Source organism: Chaetodon trifascialis, chromosome 19, assembly GCF_039877785.1.
Source record: "Chaetodon trifascialis isolate fChaTrf1 chromosome 19, fChaTrf1.hap1, whole genome shotgun sequence".
Lineage (NCBI taxonomy): Eukaryota > Metazoa > Chordata > Actinopteri > Chaetodontiformes > Chaetodontidae > Chaetodon > Chaetodon trifascialis.
Genome location: NC_092074.1, coordinates 17,831,945 through 17,852,222, shown reverse-complemented (window position 1 = coordinate 17,852,222; position 20,278 = coordinate 17,831,945). Strand labels below are relative to the sequence as shown.

At 44.5% G+C, this 20,278-nt stretch overlaps 1 protein-coding gene across 1 annotated transcript in view; it reads right to left on the bottom strand.

Moving 5' to 3' along the window:
* Window positions 1-19,567, bottom strand: part of tmem121ab (transmembrane protein 121Ab) — a 40,142-nt gene extending 20,575 nt beyond the window's left edge. Inside the window, exon 1 of the mRNA XM_070987421.1 lies at window positions 19,266-19,567. The gene's annotated coding sequence lies outside the window, so the exon portion shown is untranslated. The remainder of the gene's footprint in view (window positions 1-19,265) is intronic.
* Window positions 19,568-20,278: the final 711 nt, after the last annotated feature.

The following is a 20,278-nucleotide window of genomic DNA, read 5'->3' as shown; positions in this document are numbered from 1 at the left end:
CATAATGTACTATTATTCCATTTTGAACATGCTAGTGGGTGCTGCGCCTGTGTCAGCCACCCAGATTAGAGCCATAAAACTTGGCGCTGAGATGATGTGACATTTCGCCCGGGCTGTAAAATCTCCGCAGGCTGATCTTACTCTCAACACTGTAAATTCAAAGCCCGCAGTATGAGCACTGAGTCAGACAGTGCATGCTGATTGTACGTTAAATGTGTGTGCGTATGTACAATAGGCATGGGTGAGACTGTTCCTGTGTGTGCATGTGCATTTATCCCATTTACTTAAACTCTGATGATGACTGCATGCGCGTATGACTTTACACTGTACAGGCACAACTTACAAGATCTAACACAAGAAGAGATTTTGGCATCTCGACTCTCAGCATGAGCGCATTCAGCCATGACTGAGCATGAGTGCGCACTATAGGCGGTGTATGCATGACTGTATTTGTCCCCTTGCATGCATGCATGCATGCTTCAAACTCTGCATGAATATTCATCATGCTCTCTCATACTGTCTGTGTGTTTGTGTCTGCGCGGCACTATCAGTATCTCCCAATCCATCGGACGGGGTGGCGGCGGGTTGTGCAAGGGAAGTAAAAGGGACAATGAATGACATTGACAGGCAACGTGCTGCAGAGCGTCTCCCCGTTCCAGGGACACTGAGCTGATCGCTGATAGCAGATGTGTGTCTAATTGCGGAGGGGTTGGGTGCCCTGGATACGTCTCTGTCTCCTCTGTCTCTGCCTGCCAGGAAGCTAAGCCCCCTCCAGAGCCCCCAATCACTGCTTCTAATTAGAGGTCTTATCTCTGTCAATCACCGCGCCTTTCGCTCTCCTCTGCGGCCCGCTGCACGGATAACAGGGTAGCAGGCCTGGCCAGGATGGCGGTGGTGGTCGCAGAGGACGAGAGGGAAGCCAGACAGGAAGGAGAGGCAGAATTGCTGAAGGGAGCTGACAGAAGGAGCGGGAGATTTGGTGAGGGAGGATCAAAGAGGTGTGTGTTTGTACGTCTCTGTATGGCTTGTGTGCTGAAGTGTGAAAAGGTGTAAAACTGTGTGCAAGTGGAGTAAAAGAGGAAGGATGAGAAGCCACTTAATTCAAGTAAACTCAGCATCCTCTGATCCATCCATACAGATCCACTGAGCTACTCTGCTGGAGCAGCTGGAGGTTAAGTGCTTTGTTCAATGGCAACTTAACAGTCGCTATTGAATGAGAGGAGAATAATATGAACTTCCCCTCCTACATTTGTCTGGCTGCTTCTATTGATGGTTTTCACTCATAAGACCTTTTGGCTAGCCTTGAGGCTACCGCTGTGCTCCAAAATAAAATAAGCTCGTATATAGTATACAGTATATGGTTGTAAACAGATAAAGTGATATACATGCAAGCTTTTCAGACACACATTTGAACCAAATGCATGTCTCAAGTAAGAGGAAAGCTGTTTGTTTGTTGAAATATTAACTTAATATAAGGCTACTCGGGACTCAGGCGCAAGCATCACTTCTTCAAATTTCTCTCTTGGTGGCAGTTGTGGAAAAGACTGTTTCATTAAATATTTAAATTTTCATGTTTTCTCTGAAACTGCAGCAGAAGTGGCAGAGCAGCTAATGTATCACATGTTATATCTTTTTAGCTTCTTACTGAGTCAAACATCATTGGCTGGCTAGATAAGTCGAACACAGATTGATTAAAATTTGACATTTTTAATCTAACATTCAGATCCACAGTAGGAGTAGACATGTCCATAAGAATATTCCGTATATATTAAAAAGATGATAAAACTGCAGGCTTTGGCTTGAAATGGACAATTGGTTTTCAATAATTTAACCTCATGAACTACAGGTCTCATCCTGAACTTTGTGGCCATCCATTTTTATAAAGGAAGAGGCAGCAGTGTAACTTGAATATCTCAATACAAAAAAACAACTCTTTGAAAGAAATGTTTGCTGGCTGATACATATTCATGCTTCTTGTTTGAAGGAAAAGTTCAAAGTTTGCTTGCTTTCTCCGAGTGAGATGTGAACTCTGACACCAAACATGTGTGTACATTAAAATGTAGAGCTGAGGCTTCATGTTGTTAGCTTAGCTTAGTGTAAAGTTTGGAGGTGGGCAAAATAGCTAGCCTGGCTCTTCCAAAAATATTGAAAAATAAGACAATCAGCACGTCTAAAGCTTGATCCTGGTTCATGTAAATGGTATATTCTGTTTGGATATTTCAAATTAGTCCTTATTCTGAATGGAGCATTTTCAGATTAAGACTTGTGGGATGTGCTGATATTATTCTGGTTTTCGGAGCATTCTTTGGACGCATTCAGATTATGGGTCTCAGTGGGGGTTTTTACCACAGTGTGCGACACATAGCCTCTTTCCTGTTTGCAGTCAGCTCTGTGCATTGTAAACAACCCAACCAGCCAATAGTTTGCAGAGCTGGGGTAGGGATGCATGCACAAAATAAAAGTCCAAGTTTCAGCCAGAAGGAGAAACACATCTACTTTTAAACATTATGAAAGACGTTGAATATCAACAGGTTTTTTTTTGGATACGTGCAAACATCCTAACGCCGACCTTTTGAAACAGGTGGTTGAATGGATGAAAGGAGGCTGCGTTCATTAGTTGGAGTATGAACAGCTGCATGTAAACAGGAGCATTAGTGGAATATTCATTTTCATTAGCCATGTAAACATCTTAGCGGGAATATTGTCTTTCTTGGAATAAATCAAATATTTTGCGTCACTGTCGATCCAAATAAATCACACTGCAGTTCAAGACTTGAAGTTTTGCTACAGTCCTGCACACTTGTGATTGTAAGACGAGATAATGGTTGATAAGATAATCACGTCGTGCGGGTATGTGAACAGAAAACGTGGGCAGGAGCAGGTGAGAAGTTGAGGTTAAGTAGAAGAGATTGAAACAAAAGGACAGACTTGTGGCAATGAAGCTTAAGTGTGGGATAAAAAGGCAGATTAGGCCAGAGGTGAAGAGGGCTGGAACATGTCCAGAGAGAGCAAGTGAAAGGGAGAGGAAGGAGACGGAGGAATCCTCTCGCTCTCCTCGTCTCAGTGTCTCTCCATGCCGGTTCTGTCTGGGCACCTCTTCAAAATCAATTTAAGAAATTACCATTCAGCCAGAGTTCCGTCATTAGGATTTTATAATTTCATCTTCCTCCTCCAGTGCCTTTATCCCAGAGCCCCTCAGTTCATCTCTGCAGCACAACCCCGGTGAATAATTAACCGCGGCCGTGAGCAGAAAGACGATGAGCGACACAAGCGTTCTATCATTCACACACAGCCGCACACCTTCATCGGCGGCGGCGTGCTTTAAAGTCTCTTCCCTTGCTTCTATCTCTCTGCGGTTTTACTTAAATCTGACATACCGTGTCTCTCGCTCGCACGCTTAACATGCCAGCGCTCTGAGACACAAACACAAGTTCCCAGACGCTAAATATGTCACCCACACACGCTCCCGCCTTATCATTTGCACACACGCTTGCTTACTGTCTGCCTCCTCTGCTCCCCCTCTGTTCCCTCAAGGTGTTTCAGCTGAGGAAGCAGAGGTCGGGGGCGGGCAGGAGGGTTTTTTTCGGGTGAGGCTTGTGGGGTGATGGGTCGGGTGAGGACCCTCTAAGATCCCTAGGTGACACAGCAGATTGCCAAGCCTCTTCGTCAATACAAGTAGAGGGAGAAATGCTGAGGCGGGGGAGGCAGAGCCCTCATTTGCCCTCTCTCGCCTGCAGTGTAGAGCTCCATAAGCCAGGCAGAAAAGGATGGTTGAAACACATTTCTGGACGTTCGGAAGAAAAGTCGGATCCTCTGTAGTCCAGCCATTTTCAGAGCTCCGAGGCCAAGCGACTCTTTAAAGAGCAGAGGCATTTATTCCAGTGCCATTTGGCTAATGGGCCTGTGGTGTGTCATATGTGCAGCAATCAGCGACTGTTATACCTTACATTCTGCTAACACAGGTCCAGCATGTCCCCAGAAATGTGAAATGGTAATTATGCCAAGTAATACAGCATGTCTAAATCGGCAGACTCATGCAATGGCATGCAGTCAAGGCCTGAGAGGTGTTTTTAATGGATTTAGTTCTGCAAAAAGAATACATTTATTTTATTTGCCTCACACCCATTTACTGTACGCATATTATTGTTTCTCTCCTCTGTGCCAGCTTGTTATTGAACTCGCGCTGCTCATTCTGCCAGTGTCTTCAGGTTATCATTTTGTTTCTGTCGTCTTTCTTGTGAAGACAGAAGAAATCGCTTCATGTAATGATGATATTTGTGTTTTCTTTAAACTCACTGTGACAAACTTAATTTTTTGCATTTGCGTTAATATTCGTGGTCCCCAGAGGATTCATCTCTCTGACGTTAGTGAGCCCCAGATTCTTTATTTAACTCCACCAACGGGACAAACTGTTCAACCCAGGCACCAGAGTAAATGTTGGCATCGTACATTTCTTTTTAACTTTTCAACACTTTTCAACCCTTTCTAACACAAAAACTACTTGGTTAGGGTTAGGAAAAGGTCATCCTGGTGACAAAAAATTTGACTTAAGTTCTACTTTTTGAAGAATGTACCAAGTCCACTTTGTGCTATTTTTTTTCACCTCCAAGTATACTTAAGTGTACTCAAGCAGTAAGCAAGTAGATGTCAAACATAATTTAAATTAAGCCCAAAAAGTAAAAGTACTTGAAAGTAATGACTTTTCTATAGTTGAGGGTTGTAGTTGAGAATTGTTATAACTACCAGGCTCAAACATAACTCAAACAGCGGTCTTCTGTTTGTCATCAGCTGTCATGTTCATGGTTCCCAGTGGATAGATCCAGATGAGTTTGGGGATTCCCAGTCAAGACCTGCTGACGCCATTGTGAGGCTGACATTGTGGTTCAGAGGGAAATGTCTTGACCGTTGGATGGGTTAGCCTGCAGCTTGGTGCAGACGTTCATCCCTCAGCATCATCAGATCAGAATTTCAATTACTTCGGTTTACCTATCTGTTACTACAGTGAGCGTCACATCCTCACAGAGCTGCTAGTGTGACTGTAGACTCTCATAAAAATGCAAAGTGTTGTTACACTTGCACTTGAAAGTCCTCGATGTTTTTAAAGGAAACAAGAAATGGTTTTTATCCATACATTGACAGAAAGGGAGAAGCTGTTCTGGCTGGCTCCACAACCTCTGGAAAGCATACTAAGTATAACTGATTGCTTACTGTCTCTGTCTGGAATCAGACCATTGCAGAGGAGGGAGACGGTGCCAAAAGAATAACGTTTCAAAGGATGTAATCTGGGAACAAATCGGGCAGGAGCTGCTGGCAGCTGTGCGTCCAAATCACAACGCTCACTTCTGATAGCAAGTTAGAGGAAAGCAAAAGTAATAAAAAAGTTAAAATGGGAAATATTTGCTACCCAGTTGGCTTGGTTTCTGTGAGCTGGCTTACAAATGGGCAACACTTAAGAGGGAAGAACCCAAGTTGCAGACACAGCAGAGAAAATATGCTTGCCTGAAACATATATTTGTCTGGATATTTAGCTTCCATCCTTTTTGGCATGAAATCAGGATAAGCCTCGGTGATGTTGTTGGCATGTGGAAATGTGTATGTGTGTGGGTTTTGGGAGGTGATGTCAGTCTGATTGAACGCCCTGCTGTCATATCATGGATCAGTGTGCTTAATCAGCACTAGTTACAGCAAAGTTAGGAGACGACAAGTGTGAAATCTGTTGCACGCTTTCATTTTGACTGCCGCAAAGTAGGTGAAACTTACAGATTGGAAGTGGCACGCTATCGTTCTTAATAACGCACATTCCCCAAAGTGTTGACTAATTGGAACCATTAAAATCTTGACACCGGTGGTTAATTTGTTTCCTTGTGTTTTATAGCGATCATTTGTCCCATCGGCATGCTCTGATGAAACATGAGGTGATTACGCCAGTAAGTGAGTCTGATGGAGTTGGAGCGGGTTGAGCGAGGTGCGGGCCTCACTTCCCAAAACCCCTAATGTCATCAGTCGCTGACATTCCCGTCACGTGGAAATGCTCGGCCCGGAACGTCGTGTTGCTGTGACGAGCAAGACCTTTATGAACACACTGAGGCCTAAATGGGAGAATAGTCAGCTTGACCTTTCTGTGAAATCATTCAGGAGAACACAGTGAAATATCTTAATTAGAAAGAGATGGAGTTGCGAAGAACACGCATTGATCAGGCAGAAACCACAGCTGTGGAGTCGGGGCTGGAGGGAGGGAGGGAGGGAACATAATGCAAGGCTGCTGCTGGACAATAGTCATGAATCATGTAAGTCTGAATGAAGAATGGGGTGCCTATCTGTACAAACTCGTTTTTAATACAGACACAGAAGACTCCAAGGCCACAGGATGAGAACACACATGAATAACAGAGTGCATTTTATGTTCCTTTCTTTTTAAACTGTGCTTCTACACTTTGCTCAAGTATATTTTCGAGGCAGTAATCCCCTTTTTACTTTGCTACATGTACCATTTCATTACAGCTAGTCTCCTCTAAATACAGGGATTGAGTGTAGGGGTGGTTTCGCAAGGTGCACTTCTACTGCAGATTTGGTAGCTGAATGGAAGAAAATGTACCACCACCGGCCTTTTGAGCACAATGCGATGAAGACGTAGCAGAGCCCAGATGAAGGAGCAGCGTCCAGTGTCGGTCCCTGGCCACACTTTTTATACCAAAACCTAAAGATAACAGTAGTTGAACAATGAACTGTTGCTGTGCCTCCCAAAAAACCCTGAGATATCTCCACTTTAAAGACTCCTCTATGAGCACACACTGCAGGTGAAAATGTAGTCAGCTAGCTAATGTTAGTCACATACATTTTACATGTGTAGCATTAAAGTTTGATGTCATGATAATAACATTAACTTATCTTATGGCTAGTGGTCTGCTGGGCTTTTAAATTGGTGTCATAAGTGCTGTTTTCATTAGTTTGCACTGTTGCACACACTGTAAAATACCTTAAAACGGAAAATAACACTTACATGCATACAGTTATGCGTACAGGATACAGGAAAACAAGGGCTAGGACCCAGATGCAAAAGCGGGCTTGCTGCAGTTCAATGTACAAAAGGCTTACAGGATGGTGAGACAGGCAAGGGTCAAAACCAGAGAAGGCAGTCCAAATAGGAAGACTAATCCAACACAGAGCAGGCAAGAATCCAAAATTGTCCAAAAAACAGGCATGGTCTGGAAAAACAAAGCTATGGTCCCAAAAAACACCGGAAAGTGATGGAACGCCTGACACAAGGTCCTAAGACCAACTGGCTCAGACTGAGGGAGCACACAGAGCTAAACACGCTAAGGAGGGAAGGCTAATACAGGACAGGTGAAACAAATCAATCACAAAGGCAACAAAACAGGAAGTAAAGCGAATGATTACACATGAGGAGAACTCTTTCAGCATAAAACAGGAAATAACTAACATCCAAAACCATGACGAGTAATCTATCAACCAGTTCTTTTACTTTTGCTTGAGTGCAAAATAATAATAATAATATTCAGTTTTGACACTGTCAGAGAGATTTTAATTTAACTATATGTTTATTATTGGTTGTATTTTGCAGAGAGTGCAAGAGTGGAAAGAGTGGAAAACAATATACAAGCAAGCAGAAAAGAGCCTGAAGTCATCAACATGCCTGCTGTGTAGCAGGGTAGTAATATTACCAGATCTGTACCAGTGGACGCCGGTAAACTGTAAATGCCGTCATACTGCTCAATCCTACATGTTCATAATTGATTGATTTGCTCAATTAACAATCCAAAAGCTGAAAACGCTCCGCTTACTATCAGATGAGACACAGAAAAGCAACAAATCCTCACAACTGAGAAGCTGCGCCCAGGCTGTGTTTGACATGTTTGCCTGCAAAATGACGAAACCATTGATTGATAATCAAAATAGTTGCCAATTGTCATCCTGTTGACTGACTAATTGACTAATCGACTAATAAGTTCAGCTCTTAAGTGCCTATTGATTTTTTTTTTAAATTAAATTTTCTTCAATCAATCTTGACAAACAAAGCACCAACAACAGCGAGAGGCACATTTTCTGTATATTTCCACTACGCAGCGATGATGAATCGTGTTGTGTGGGCTTCAGTTGACGTTACTGAAATCCTTTTTGATGCATGTCTTAATCATTTTTAGTATGCCTTTAGGTTTCTAGTTTGTTTATTTGAAGGTGTTTCGAGCTCCTTGATTTCTCACTCCATTTTCTCTTACCTGCACTTTATTCCTTCTTTCTTTTACAGTACGTCTATGTTTTATCACTGTGCAAATACATACTGTAAACTCCTATGTAGGCCCTGTGGGAATTGAAGTCTTACACCATACCCAGACCCACGGGGTCCACAGTGAAGTCAAGAGTGCGGAAACGTCGCTTGTAGCTTGTCACAGCTATTGACAGAGACCTTGTAAAACTCACTGAGTCCAGTGAAACGAGGTACCGGTCAACCTCTGATTCACCTCCTTGACTCCTGTTGACCAGCTCTGATGTAAACAGAGTGCCAGCAGAGCACTTGTTTGACCAATACAATATGCTGTCTGTCTGCTGCTGTGATGCAACTCGTTCCCTCATCTGGTCCCCAGCCTCCACTGTGGATTTCCATCAACTTGCATCACCGTGAGTGACTGCTGTGATTGGGAACGCGCGCATTTCATTATTGTTACACTTCAATTATCGACGTGAGGTTAAGAGCTATATGAGATATTATTTGGAAAAAAACCTACCGGAGGACTCAGATGCTGCTGGTTTCATCAGACAACTCCAGAGAGTTTTGAGGTTAAAAAAAAAAATTCATTACTACAAAGTTTTAGCGATTGTGAACAGACGGACAGGGAACATAGTGATATTGATCTGCTGAGGCTAAGAATAATGTTCAAAGGCACCAGACTTCAGGGAGAAGACTGGTCGGGTTTCATTAAGTGTAAACATTTTCAAGAAAGAAATAGCCTGAAATGAGAGAAATCTGGGGAATGGGAGATGAGGGAGAGATAGAAAGCCAATGAGAAAAGACAGAGAGAACAATTCATTTTTTTTCTTTAATTCCTCGAGCCATCTCTTTTACTCTGCGGCCAGCTCAGGATAGATGAGCGTGTTTGCTGGATGATGGAGCTTTTCAGCCTTGGTGGTGGCTGCAGTCCCTGTCTCTGGCTCTGACATGAAACTATGGGCAGCAGCCCCGGGCCCACACTGCCAGAGCACTGTGTGGACAAGGATGAAGCACCCGCCACCGCTTTAGCTCCAGTTCCAGTAACAACACCCACATAAACGGCCTATATGGGCTTTTAATAAGTGTTTGAACAAACAGGCACTTGCATCTGCTTTTGTTTGATGCGTTTCAAGGGCATAGTACTGTCTGTTTGGCAGTGTGGGCTTCCACCTGCCGAAATGCATCGCCGGGATGATAATAGCGTTTGACTTCGATTGGGGGCTTTGCGACGGGCAAGGCGTGAATTGTTTCATCTTTGTTTATCAATGTTTTTCCCATGGTTTTCGGCTAATTGCAGAGCAGAGTGGCTTGCAGAATGCCTATTAGTGCCGTGCTGAGTTGAGAGACAGGCCAGTGGAAAAAAAAAAAACCTGCTCATCACTAAAAACCAGAAAAACCCACAAGCACTTACGCACATTTATATGTAGAATAAATCTCCTCTACTTCCTTCTTAGCGTGCACAGGCATACACACACAGGCATGAAAACAACAGGCCAAGATAAGACAGACAAGCCTTTTGTATTCGAGCCCACACACGGAAAATGAAGCGGTACACGTGAGAGTACATCACTGCCGGGTGTGTGTGTGTCCTTGCATTATCTTTTGCCTGTTGGTGCTGGTGTTTAAGTGCTGCTGAGAGAGAGAGAAAGAAAGAAAGAAAGAAAGAAAGAAAGAAAGAAAGAAAGAAAGAAAGAAAGAAAGAAAGAAAGAAAGAGAGAGGGATGACAGGGAGGTGAGGTGAGAACAGATAGAGGAATGGGAGAAGGAGGGGAGATGAGCCCTGTAAATCCAGAGTCCCCCCTCCACAGCCCAGGGGCAGTGACACAGCAGCAGCTGCTCCTGCCTTTCAGAACCACAGTCACACGCAGCAACGTTTGTCCCCCCAGCTACGACTACCAGCAGCCGCCGTGGACGTATCAGTCCACCGGTCCTGGCTTCAGCCCGACCGAGGGAGTCTGACTCTTCCCCTCATCTGGCTTGATCTGTATCGATGCTGATATACACAACGGTTCACAACAACAGTGCACTCGCTGGGCTGAAACGCACAACACGCAGGCAATAATGTCCTACAAACGGGTCAGGTGGCCCCATGCAGCCGGGTTAATTCCCTGCCACGGTAGCGACCCTCCTGTACTTCACAATGCCATTGATTTTATGGAGGGCTGGCAAAGGCCAGGAAGTGACAAACGAGGGGGGAATACAGAGAGCAACACAAGAGCATATGAGACATGGTCTGTTGGCTGAGTGCTCTCTGCGTGCATGTGTGTGTGTGTGTGTGTTTGTGTGGTAATTAAATCATGAGAGTCTCTGTTTTGGAGCTCTGTACATGAAGCCTAGACTGGCTTGGGTGCTGACTCCGTGAGTCTGACTTAATTACAAGCAAGCACACATACTGTAATTACACACAACCACACCTGCACAGCAGCCTGCTCTGAGAAAGACAATACAAACAATGTTTTCTCCAGGAACAGTTTCAACTTGCTCCAATAAGCATGCTTAGAGGACGACCCAATGACGCCCCCTTATTATCTTCTGTATGCATTCAGCTCGGACAGGGCTGTAGCTCATACAGCCTTCAGTCTTGCTGTTTTTGCCCATTAGTAAATAGATAAACAGTACAGCAGGATACTGTCAGCACAATGTGTCGTGGCTATTATGATAATATTTTTATGCTCTCCAGCTGGGTGAAATTCGTCACATATGTGCACATATCGGCTGTTATTCAACTTACTGGACCGTGCCATAATCAGTTTAAGCAGCATACAGCTGTGCAGACAGATATATGGTGACACATCATTGCTTGCACATACACAGAGACATGCACAGCTGCACGGACTCACCCTTTGAGGACATTTACACAATACACAAACACACAAACATACCCAGGCCCTGGACGTACACTTTGCGTTAAACTGTGTCTGCCTGTTTTTCCAGACGCGGTTCATCCGTCTGGCTTCTTAACCAGCGTGACAGCGTACAGGCCGGGCCACCGTGAGGCCAAACCTTCTCGTCACCCTGGGACCCTGATCTGAACCTAGCTGTCACTTGCATGCTAACAGAACACCAGGACAAAAGGAAAAAGTGGAAAATGTCATATCTCACTGTTAACCGTGCCATGACATTTTGATGTCCTCCATCTTTTGTGATGCTGTGTTAAAATGTGTCCCTGCAATTGGGACCTACAGATGGGTGACATATTAAAGTAAAAACCAACACAGATTATTTTAGTAACCCTCGTCCAAAATCTCCCATAAATGTTCAATATATCATTGATGTCCAATGAAAACCAATCAGTCAATTCCAGTGGAATACATTATCAATTAATATGGAACGTGTACAGCATAAATGTTTGACGCCTTGACTAAACTTGTCGCCCCTCGCTGAGCTCTGCGCGACAGGGAGTGGCAGCGGTCGCGGGTGCCACAGATGGATGCTCCGTGACGAAGGAGCCTTTGAAATGCTATACGAGCAGAAGTAGCAGCAGCAAAAGCAGCAGCAAGTGACAGCATAGCTTTCAGGTGAGCGGTGTGGCAGCAGGCATGGCATTGAGGAGTGAGCAGAGCACTGTCAGCTTAAGTACACCGCCATGGTTGAAAGGGTACATTGGATATACTGTATGCTGCACTGACAGGGGTTTGCCATGTGACTGTGGCGACAGACTCGAGTTGGCTGCCTTCACCAGCTCGCAGGTTTTGCTTCATGTATCTCCAATTTTGGTGATTTTGAAAATTTTCAGATGAAATGAAGGATCAAGTGCTCTTTCGCGAGCTGAGAAAGTTATCCGACTTTCAAAACCCAGTGGACTCTGAAAGATGCTTCGTCACTAAGCTGAAAGCAGGGCTGTTTTTCTAAGCTACTGAAAAGATGCTGTTTTGGATAAACGTGATTTACGTCGGTGACCCTGCATAGAAACATTCATGCATTCGTTATGCTTCTCCGCTCACTTATTTGTCACCAATGTGGGGCTTTGACGAGTGGACTAACAGGACCTCAGAGCCAAAGAAGTGGAAAATACCACAACACTTTTCACTCTGAACTGCTCAGTTGATTTCCCTCACCTTTCATTTTAAGCTGAAAGTTATTTATGCACCAAGTCATTCATGGTTTGGTGAACAGGAAACCGTTAAATGCCGAGCTGACATCTCACTGTCACTGGCAGGGTGCTTCCTACCCGTGACAGACACACAGACGCGCACACACCGACACATGCTCACACACATGTTCAAGTACAAGCCAATGCAAGCTAACACCTACTCCCACAAACACATGCTCAAGTAGATTCCCACACACATGCGCACACACTGTATTCTCACACACAGGAGGAAAGACACACTCCATCTGGGCAGGTGCACGCACTCACAGTAATGATCCGAGAGGATGGAAATGAGCAGGGAACACATGCAAACAGGAGCAAAACGTGCGACACGGTTCCTTTCTAATAGCATTAGATACCAGAAACAGAAGCGCTACTGTGACACCCTCGCTGTGCATGGAAGAACGTATGTGCACATACAGATTCCCAACCGAGCACGCATGCTGACAGATTAATGTGGATGCTTGTTACACTGGCAGCCCAGGCGTTTAAGCCGGTAAGGTTACGCTCGTTCTAAGCGGTTTCCTGTAAGAGCTCCAGTAAAATGTGAAAATGCAAATGGAGCACAGACACACACTTCCTGTCCCTGCCTCCCGTCAAGATGGAGCCATTGAGAACTCTCCATGGAAATGGGTTTACATTCCTACTTAAAATCATTATAAAGGAAGCGGTCTCTGTGGGATGATATGGCTTATTAATGTTTATGGACGTTCAAATCGTCTAGAGCCTCCAGCTACAGAGCATTCCTTTGCCCTGTTCATTTTTGCGTGTGATTCAGCTTTGGCCAAAGCTGCTGCCATTGCACCTCATAGCACATACACACAGCTGCAGAGCAACAGTAAAGTGCATGAATTAGATATGAGGTTGACATAGAGATGTAACAGATCTGTTTGCTGTTTGCCTTCACACTGCATCGCCCACTTAACACTGAGCTGAACAAGCACAAAAGTAGATAGATAGATACGGTACATAGATAGATAGATAGATAAACAAGTTCTGAAACCTAAACAACAAAACAACCTGACTTATCAGTGCCTTCCTAAACAACTTCCTGCATGAACATTATCCATTTTCCCAATTAAAAAAGTAACACTCGAAAAAGAGGACCAGCTCTTCAGTGTTTGAAGTGCTGGTAATTTGCAACATCAACACGTAACCAGAAAAAAAATAACCCAAAGTGTTTGTGGTTGAAACACATAAAAATATAATCAAGGATGTTTTATTGACGAGCGCAACACATTTCACTCAGCAACATCTTCCGGCTAATGGAAAAAGTAACGTGTTGGATATTTTTTATCCAACACGCTGGTTTAAGTTAGAAAATGTCATCTTCCAGGACTTATAGGCCTCTGTCAGATTCCGCGTTTAGCCACCATTTTTCTCCTCCTGGCAGTGTGGAGAAGTCTTTGATCTTAATGGTACAAAATGTAGCTCTCCAACAATAAAATTCTGCTGAATAAATTTTACTGGTCAGAATCTACTGTCAGACACTTTGCATGTCCCAGCATCATGAGGAAAGAGAGGACAATCACTCTTAGCATGACCATGAGAAGCTGACACCGTCACAATTCAATATGTCACACCAACACCATCGTTCAGAGCTGATGTAGGAAGTGGTGGGCCCTGCCCTGTATGTAGCAAAGTGGAAAGCGAGGATGGGCGGATCAGAATGGTGCATAAGCATGTGACCTGCAATTAAGATTGACCTTTATATGAATCCCAACCACAAGTGATGATAGATAGGTAGATAGATAGATTCAATGCATGCATGTTGTGGTTCAGTGGTTAGAACAATGAGCTGCAGATGTCAAGGTGTACATCTGGAAAAGACAAGACTCCTGTCTTCACCAAAGGCCAGGTCACTCCACTTGAGCAGATTGATTTCCCATCAGTTCTGTATCCCTGATAACTGCATGCCTGGAGGGCTGCAATGGCTCCAATATTTCACCGCTATATACCCGCAAAGCCACGCTCTGTTTAAAGCATGGTTGTCAATGTGTGGAAGTGTGGGTGGGTGGCTGTGGCTGTGTGGGTGTACGTGAGGATGGGTCTGTGTGAGACTGTCTGGTGACTTTGTGGTAATGACGTGCCAAACATTTCTGCATGTATGCAGGCCAGGAAGAGGCTTCGCATTCTGCTCCTGCTACGAGTCTCTTTTTTTATTTTATTTCTTGTCAACCATCTTCCACTGTAGCAAATTAGCTGAGCTAGCGGCAAGAAAATACCCGCAGTCAAAACAGTGATAAGGAAAAAATCTTTTACCACCATGCAGATGGTGCAGAATATTATGATACCATAACACACACCCGTCTTACTCAACACTGACAGTGATTGGTCAAAATCCATCCATCCATCCAAATCTGCACGTTTGTTTTCTCCTCCAGCAACAGATTTCAAGTCTTTGATTTCTAAATGTTCAGTGTTGCTCTTGCAGCACAAATTTTTTAAACATCCCCACCACATATGTAGTAAGGCACACATAAACAGTGTCTCATGTCTGTCTGGCATGGTTTTGCGGAAAAAAACGATAATCACCGCATTAAAATCCTGCTGCTTCTTCTCCCTCATTAAAAATCCCAGAATATGTGAAAATGCAAATATTTTTCATTCCACAAGTATAACTTCCAGACACAAGATGTCTCCTACGTCACTGTGAAGTCCAGCCTCAGAGCATGAGCACCGGAGGCTTCAGGTTTCCTCATCACGCTTGTGAATGTCGAATATTGGACCGAGATTGGCTTCCAAACTATTTGTGATGTTCGTCCCTTAAAGTCAGGTTTTCAATTAGCACAGAGAAAATTGACTCTTTCAGCAATGAATGTGAAAACAGCCTTCAAGTGTCAGACTCTGCACGTACATCACCCTACACATTTTTGAGTGGAGGAGGACTTTAAAGCTCGATCCAATCACACATCGGCTCTTACCATGTTGAAGTATTGTACTGACAGTAAACTTCTTATCATCCGTTCAGCTCAGTTTGCTTCTCTGTTGGAATAACAGCAGTTACTGAGCTCTGCTGTGACCCTTACCTAGTTACCTCTCCAATTTGTATTCTTGCCAAAACCATTATGCCTTTTTGCTGTGCGTTATTATCTCTCAGGATGCTGCAGACAGAGCCTTTCAAACAGCTGGATAATTTAAGGGCCTTTATTCTAGGATGTGAAACACTGTAGCTGTTTTCTCTCAGATAAAACTGCAACACTGCTGCCTTATTACATATAAAATGACTGTTTAATATTAGAGTTCTTTTAGCTGGGCTTGGATAAAAGCTTGATTAACACTTAAAAAGCCAATGAATTTTATGGCTCCTCAGGGAAAGACAACAAACCGTTAATTGAATAGGTTGTGAACGCTACTTTCTTGCTTGATTTGGAAAACCTCTGGTTGGTGCAAAAGTGTGTCAAGGAGGAGCTGAGGGAGGTGGGAGTTTAAAAAGGATTAAAAATTTTAGAAATGTATTGCCATTCTCATCTAGGAAGAGTATGCATGTTTGCTGTTAAGTATGCAGAGTTTTATGTCTTAGTTTGGCTTTATTTTTGTGCTTCTGGGTGCATAGACTCTGTGTGGGTATTTGCATGCGTAGTGATTAGAGGGAGAGAAGCAAGCAAAGTGGTGCCAGGTTTTTTTTTTTCAACTGCTGTGCTTACATTAGCATAGATCATGCAGCAATCCATAATACATGGCTCGTTAACAAGGTTGGTATTTTTGATCCATAATTAAGGAGTGTATTTTCAAAGAGTTTCCAGAGTTAAACATGTGATGGCTGCAGGCTGCTTTCCCCTCTGCCACTCCCAGGCCACGTTATTGTACAGTATGGTCACTATTGATTCACCATGCCATTTGGCTATTGATTGGAGTGGATGCCATTATGTCAGTGAGATTATAGCCCTCCGAAGCACAGTGATTCTGAAGTGGAAAACCAGTGGCTGAGAACCGATGAGATGAGCTGAGTGCTTACTGCGTCAGATGCAACCACAGCTGTGTTTCAGCTAATGACATAGAGCGAAGCACAGCACAAAACCACACAGCTTAGCGTAGCATGGCACAACCTTGCCCAGAGTAGAGCCAAGCATAGCAAAGACCGAGTAGTCTCATTTCTGTAGTTTCCATCTGTGCCAAAGAGAGCTGTAGAAACACACAGGGGAGGGAAAAATCACATTGACTATTCCAGACACACAGATTTTTTATTGGTGCGGCTCATTGCGGCCTAATATTCTCTGTGACAGCCATTGCCTCCCAGATTGTCTTCGGTTGATCATTCAAATTGACCACAATTCACGGCACGGGGGGAAGTGGGGGAAGGGTTTTTCAGAGGCCTGGGGATGACTTGGAGGGGGGGTTGTGGAGTGAGGATGGCGAGTGGGCGTTCACCACCTCGTCCCGCTCTCAGGCCTTCACACCAGCCCGTCATGTGGTTATGGCAATATTGAATTTAATTGCGTTTCTGGCAGAGGCCTGAATTTTAAGAGACCCATAAATGGATTTCCAGGCATGCGGTAACATGAGCCGCCGTGCAATGAGCGCGTAAAAAATCACGCTCATGAAAAGCAACTGCAATCTGTGTAATGCAAAAAGTCCACAGCAGAACCCATCAGCCCCCCGGATGCCAACGAGGGCTCGTAACTGCTGACCCTAAGGATGTGTGCCGTACTATGTTTTCAACGAGGCACAGTTTGAGACAGTGCACCGGTTAAGAGGCTGCCCTCTGGGTGGCGAATGACTGTTTGTCTGGCCTTGCTTTTATGGCGGAGAAACGCCCCCGGATAAATGCCCTGAATTCAGTGTCTTACCCGCCCTCCAACCCTGGGAGTTTCATTTCTAACTAGACAAAGGCAGTTTAGGGAGGCAGGCAATTGTGTGGCCTGCCCTCTGTAGAGCCACTATTCAAATTCAAATTCATAGTCTGTTTATTGGATAATAAATTGAGCATGAAAGATTAATTTGCATTTATTTCATCATCCCCATGATATAGAGCAGCAATTTCTATACAGTAGCGCCCAGAGTTTAATAACCCAGAGGCAAAACTTGCATATCAAAATGTGCTTTCTTTCTTACAAGGACACTGGAGTGGAGCCCTGTGGCAACATATCTGCCATGATTCACACTTCTTGCTTCCTCCCACTAAATTCTTGTCACTCACAGTATGAGGACGACATATCAGACACACTTAGCACCGAGCCGATGGTTATCACACATTTAGCGCAATCAAAATCCTAATGAACATCATTAAAATCAAGGCTTTAAAAACCGTGGATTACATCACTGTGGGTTTACACAGTCGGGGTGTGTGTGTGTGTGTTTATGCTTACGTGCACGCGAGTGTGTGTTAAGGGCTATCGGAGCCTTGTTAGAGCGCCGCAGGCAAAAAGCATGGGGGTCACCTCTTATTCAAAGCAGGCCTGACATGGGCATTTTTCTTCCTTTTACTTTTTCAGAATAAATTTCTTTGTGCTAAAGAGCTGCAGCAAGCAGGAGCGAACGAGAAGCCGGAAGCCCTGGGTGGTCCCCATCAATTCCAAGCACCCGTGTGGTAACCAAAAGGTCACATGTTTAATCCCAGCAGCCGCTAATATGCTGCTGGGATTACAAGGGTGTCAAATAAATAAGTCCTTGAACGTGACAGTATTTACCAACACTTGACTTGAGACATTCATGTTATGACTGTGGTTCCAACCACTAATATGCTGATTATATTCTCCATTAACCGATGAAACGTTTGGTGTGTGAAATATCAGAAAACATCCAACCATAGTCACATATCACAAAAAGCAGCAAATATCCACAATTGATAAGGTGGAGCAGCTAGCTGCCTATTCATTTTCAAGCGACTAATGATTAATCAACTGATCATTTCAGCTCATCTTTTGACTTATGGTTACCAAGATGTTGTTATGTGGTTGATCAAGTATTTTGTCAAATGCCTATTGATATTTATCAACAACAAGCATGATCATGGATGAGCTGGCAAGATCAACTTGTGGACTCTCTTGGTTGAATGGGTGCCAGAAGAACCCATAATTAGGGTCCATGCTGCAGCCATGTTTCCTGTTGAAGTGCCATTGAGCAAAAAACAACAACAAAAAAAAGCAGACTCATAGTAAATCAGCTGGTTTGGCAGCATTCAAATGTTACATAATGAAAGCATATAGGTTAAAAGGGAGGAGCGCCCGTCTCGTGCTCATTATCAGTCAGTCTGAAATATTGGCGTGGTGAGAAAGCGCGGGGGTCGTGAGGGTTATATATTTGCTCAGTGACTGCGCGCTGCTGGCTGCGTGCCGTTGGGGGGTGGTGTGTGTGTGTGTGTGTGTGTGTGTGTGTGTGTGTGTGTGTGTGTGTGTGTGTGTGTGTGTTGGGTGGTGGGTGGTGGTGGTGGTGGGAGCCTCTGAACATCTCTGAACATGGATGGGCTGATTTTCCGCGCGGACCGGAGGCACGAGCCGCTGCTGCCTGGGCACGCGCTGACTCTTCAAAACAAACAGCCGCCTTCAATAAAACTGACGAGAGCGAGCCGAGCGGCAGCGCGGCGTTAGCCACGAGAGAATAAAAGCAATGTTCGGGGTCCGACTTTAGCCTCCTTTGCCACATCACTCGAATTCACCAGGAGCTGCTGCAGAGCGCCAAAATGCGCCGGTTTAACACCGAGAAGAGCGGCGGAAAGAGTCTCAAACTAGAGCGGTAGAAAGTGGCAGCACCGGGGGGAAATTTCCTCTGAACTCACAGGATAGAAAAAACTCAGCAGAACTGCTTTACAAAATAAAACTGGATTCCAACCTCGACTATTCCCATTTGTAATGTCTGGCTCGCCTCTCTCCGAAGCAGCGCAGAGACAAGTCGTAACACGTTCAACATATTGTTGAATAGGAAGAGTGCCGCCCCCCACCCCCCCACCCCCTTGTCGGCTCCTTTTTTTGTCGACTAACATGTAAAAAGAAGCTGCTCTCTTACCTCCTCTGGACTGGAGTCTCTGTCCAGGGTGCTGAACCGCTCAGTCTCTCTCCGGGGTGCTGAATCTCATTGCGGGCTCAGGAGAGGCTTTGTAAATCCGCTGCGAGGAGGCGCCGAAAACGCCGGTCCAACAAACTGCTGCCGCCCTTAAGTTACAGTCAAAGCAAATCCCATTCCCGGCCGCGTGGCCCAACACCACGCGGACAGCGCGAGAGATGTTCACAATTGTGATGTCAAATCTAAATGTGAACCGGAGTGGAGCCTGCTGGCTGCGCGGAGCCGCTTTGGCAAGTGTAACTGCTGAGGCTTCTCTGCCGGATAGGCTCGACCACATCTCCCTCTCCCTCCCTCCCTCTCTCTCTCCCTCTCTCTCTCTTTCCTATTCTCCTCGCTCTATCAATCACTATTCAATTCAAATATGCCGGAGTGACAAGAGGGAAACCAATAGCCTCCAGAATCCTATACAAGCTACAATAGACGCGAGCAAATGACTGCCAATAGTGAAACAGAAATCATTTAGCATTAGCTTTATTGGCAGTGATGCGATAAAGAAACATTCAATTCGACTTAATTCAATGCGACTGTGCCAAAAAATTATGTCACTGCTGCATGCAAGCTATAAGATGAAGACAGAGGTACATTCTCTCTCTCTCTCTCTCTCTCTCTCTCTCTCTCTCTCTCTCTCTCTCTCACGCACACTGTGGGGAATTGAATTGAATTTATGGTCAATTTACTTATGTAGAGGGAACAACCATCTGTTTCGGCCGCCTCCTGCCCTGTCATTTTGTTGCATATTTGTCTTTTGTTTTTGACAGAACAACAGTTTTTCCACAGAATATTCTGCGGTAAATGGGAGTGAAGAACAACGACAGAAGGATTAGTCATGAAAGAAAAGCACTAATGCGATAATTAATTTGGGATGGGTGCCATCAATTTAAGTGTCACAGCGGAACCCGGATGGCAAGATTATAAAAATGAGTGACATTGTGACGGATCAAAATACCATAATGTAG